Raw genomic sequence first — 4,482 nt, 5'->3', positions numbered from 1 at the left:
GAGTAAAGTTAAACCCAGGAAGAAGGAAGGGGTGGGGGGAAGGTGTTTTAAGATTCAGGTTTTTTTATCCCCTTCTACTCTGATTTCATTGGTAATAAATTAAACTAATTTCACCAAGTTGAGTCTGTTTTGCCCATGATGGTAACTGGCAAAATGATCTCTCCCTGTCCTTATCTTGACCCACAACCCTTTGAATATATTTTTCTCTCCCCTGTCCTGTTGAAGAGGGGAGTGACAGAGTGGCTTTGGTGGGCCCCTGGCATCCAGCCGGGTTCAGCCCATCACAACTGTACAGCTATCTGAGGCAACAGCGACTTAAAGAACCACAGAGTTCATTCGAGTTGCATGTGCCTATTAAACATAATTTACGCACTGAAATACAGATTGAAAGCACAAATTGAAAGCTTAGAAAAACAAAAACCAAGTAAAAATATCATTTGAAAGTCTGCTCCTTTTTTGGATTTCCATGAAAAACAAACAAATCCTTATAATCCGCAAGTGATATGTCATCGGAAAACAGTTTTAAGCCATTTCAATAGGCCAAGAGGGACAACATTTTGAACTTAGCTACGTGTTCATGCCAAGTGGGTAACTCTCCATTTAGCCTGTTAAAAGACAGGCAGATACTATGCTAACAAATCAGTCCCTTCTGGGCCCCTGACTGGGAAAACAGCGTGCCTTCCTTATGCCAGCCCTGTGCTCCATCTGAGCTCATATATCTACTTTAACTGCATCTGGAAAGGGTAGCAGCTTCGGTGACTTCATGAATGTAGAAAAAGTGATTCTCCTTAGCTTTCACCACCACTGAAGGAGAAGACAAGGGAAACAAGATCAGACAAATCTGCGCTACCCAAGAATGCTTCTGCGGGATTCTGCAGCAATACACAATGGAAAAAAACCAAAAGGTGACATAAAGGCAGCCTATACCCTGGAAAATGGATTCAGGGTAGCAACTCTGTGCTACGGGTGAACAATACCATGTAAAAATAATGTAGCCTGGTTTTGAAGGCTGTATTTCCTTACAGAATGGACCTCTTCAATCATTTACAGCCTCACTTCAATCTGTTCCGAATCAAGCAAAATTGGCCTCTATTAAAGCAGAGTACAGCCATCTGGGGGCTAGCATAGAGCTAGGAGCACTGCCCAGAACTGCAGGACAGAATTTCAGCAGGCAGAGGATGGTGCTCAGCACAGGCTGCAAGAGCACTAAGCACATGCCACGCGGACAAATGGGAAACCCTTGTCAGAGAGGGGGCTCTGTCCACTGCAGCCTTCCCCTTCGGGGCAGCACACCTGGGTTGGCATGCATCCACCCCTGCTACACGCTTCTGGCAGGCCAGGCACTAGAGATAAACAGCCCAGTTCCTGCTCTCGTCAGACTGCTGGAGGGGAGACAGCCTGTGGACTGGCTTTGGTGGGGAGCTTGACAGACCGGCAAACACCAAGCAGCAAGGCGCTGAAGAATTTTGTTCCTGATACCTACCTGGCCACCTTCTAAGTGGCAGCAGCCACACAGCATATGTGGAGAGGTTTGAACGTGCTTGCCTTCACCCGCTTTCATTTATCCTTCCAAAAGAAACCAAGCACATACACTTCTCTTGTAATGCTGCTCCTCTACCTTGATGGTAGTTCCCTAACAATTTTATTAAAAACAAGCTTGAATCAGTGCATGTAACTGCAATTCTGTGCAGAAGGTTCTATCAGAAGTTCTCAAAAGATCTTCAATACAAAAGGCAAACCACATTCAACTTACAAATGAAGGGAGTTATGAAGACTAGGGGTAAAATTAAAAGTTGTTTTTTTTTTTTTTTTAAAATATTTAGTGAAATGAACTCAAGTGTTTCCACAGAAATCAGGAATAAACACCATACACAGTATTTAGTGCATTTTTACAGCTTCTATTTACAGCAGGTTTTTATTTCCTCAGGGCTCAGAAGTTTCACACTGTTCCAACAGAGCTTTTAAAATCATTGTTTACGATAAAAATCTTCACAGGTGATATGCTGTACCGAGAGGACAGACCTAGAACACCATCTTAAAAACCCACAGTAAGTTGCATGAGATGGGCGTTTTAAAAACTGCTGCAATAGTAGAAGCCAAATACTGTTTTATCTATTTTATGACTATTCATCCCTTTTGTTATACCTGAGGAGTCATTATAATAGATGATATCTAAATACCACACTTTCTATCATCTAATTTGTTTTTGTTTGCAGCTGGACAGAACTGCTATGACTGCTAATAATCTGAACCACAAAAGAATGAATCAAGACCACCAAGATCATCACGTGCAACAGGAAGTCAGCTGCAAAAAATGAAGTGCGCACATTGCCTTGGAAATCTTGGCCTTCAATGTCCAAGAAGCGCCTGAACTGCTATCACAGTCTCCAAATCTTCTTCTACTACTACTACTACTACTACTATAACCTTGACCAAGGATGACTTCTTCCAGGATACTTAAATACAGACTAAGAGCTCCCATCAACAAGCGCCCCGGCCCACTGATGAGCCACAGGCCTGTCTATGCAGACCTGTTAAGTACCCAGCTGTAGGAAATGCAGCAGGTATTCAGCTAATCAGACAACTGCTGTTAGGTTGTCTGGCTTTTCTAAGGAAAAATGCATCTTGCAACAGAAGATTAAGATGACTAGGCATTTCCTCATTATGCACTCAGCCTTGAGATACGTACTACGCTACTGGCACACTGAAAGCCCTATTAAGAAGAAAAAAACCTACTGTATCATTGCAAGGCAAAGAGTCATAAACATGTTTCAGAATTCCCCTTCTGCTGTCATCCTTCCACTGTAAGCCAGCACGTCTGCTTGCACCAATGTAATAACGATGTAAGGCCACGGTATTAGTTCGTCATTACAGATACAACTAGCGTTTTCGTTCAGCTAATACACAGCAATATCTATTAGGATCCCCTTCATCATGTTTTTGTTCACTAAAACCCCAAGTTTTTGCTGAAATGATGAAGTCTTTGAAGGGTACAGTTATAGAAGCTGTGGCCAACCAGAGTGCTAGTCACCAAGAAAACTGCTTGTGTTTTCAAAACCTAACTGGGAAGTATATTCTGCTCCTTGCATCTGAGGGTTTCCTGCACTGATGCGCAGAAAATTGCGCTTTTTGCTTCTAGGGGGCTTCTCATACATCAGCTACACCACAGCATTGTTCTGTAGCCTTACACCAAGGTAACTGTTGTGCTGGACTAGGCTGAATTACGGCGGGTTTGTTTTACAAGTGATTTACTGGTATTGTGTTTTTACCTTAAAATTGCTTAATGCAATGTAAAAGTAGCCTATTCTATTAGCAATAAAATCACACCCTTAAAAGATGTGAAGTCAGATCTCGAAAGGCAGTACTTAACATATCGAGAGCCCTTACTGCTAAAATGTGGAAAAAAAACAAAAAAAAAAAAAGAAAGAAACCAGCTTCCCTGCAAGGTTTACCGGTTAACAACCAGCCACCAGGTCAAACCAACCAGATATTCAAGGTAAACTACCAAGGGACAAGTCAGCAGCCGGATTACCATTTTTACTGCTCCTAGTCCATGTCAGGTAAACCTAAGCAGTCTTCCCAAGACCCAGGCAGTGCAGCCCACCCCCAGGGGCAGCCGAGCTCAGCCACTCCCCCTGGACACGGATATAAACTGCACGAGGTCCCAGATATCTGCGTTATGCATTTACAGAATCCAAGGAGCCTGGGGACATAACCAGTGTTTCTGCAACCAACTGCAAGCAGCATTTTAGGCAAATGGATCTTGCTTTGTGGGTAAAGCTCAGGAAAGCACTGCTGCAATTGTCTAACACGTGGACATGCTGCCTCTTTCAAGTGCTTTCAGCACCCTGTATCCAGCTCTCAACATTGTTAAAAACTAAATGCATTGTTCCCTTTTGACCTCAGCTATTAGACAGCAAACTCTGGTTTTAATAAGCTGTTCCAGTAAAACTCATAAACCAGACTGAATATTTCTTTCAGACTGAATATTTCTTTCATTATTTACTTGCGACGACTCTGCCTGAACAGAGACAAAACTCTGTTCTTTGCTGGCAGGCCACCCCTCCTCCCCCCCAGTGCCCAGCTGAAAGGTGCCCACGGTCAAGGCCACGATCCTGGGCTCCCTGGCCTTGCACTCCCCACTTTTGCTCGGAAAATCCCAGCTTCTCCGCTTTTTTGGACATAGGCATTTACAACGCAGAGCGGAGCAGGCCCACACCCTACTCTTGCTCTATGTGACAAGATGCACGAAGACCTGAAGTAACAGCCGCTATCGGCCAGCTTTACGGTAAAGGGCCGTAACCGTTTATTCTGGGTGCGATGAAGTCAGGGGTTATGCCCCAACAACCGGGCAGAGGAGAGAGGTTTCAAAGCGCGCTGACGGCGGGGTTACCAGAATTGATTTGCATGCCACCAGCCCGCTTCCACGGCAAAGCTTCATCTCGCAGCCCAGAGCGAGCTCGGCCGACGCCGGGTCACCCC

The 4,482-nt window shown here is 44.4% G+C and overlaps 1 protein-coding gene across 1 annotated transcript in view; it reads right to left on the bottom strand.

The window, feature by feature from the left end:
- IFNGR1 (interferon gamma receptor 1) overlaps nucleotides 1–4,482 on the bottom strand; it is a 22,551-nt gene that overhangs the window by 17,407 nt on the left and 662 nt on the right.

Source organism: Egretta garzetta, unplaced genomic scaffold (genome assembly GCF_000687185.1).
Source record: "Egretta garzetta isolate BGI_Z169 unplaced genomic scaffold, ASM68718v1 scaffold397, whole genome shotgun sequence".
NCBI lineage: Eukaryota > Metazoa > Chordata > Aves > Pelecaniformes > Ardeidae > Egretta > Egretta garzetta.
Note: the sequence above shows the minus strand (reverse complement) of the source record. Positions and strands in the feature narration are given on the sequence as shown.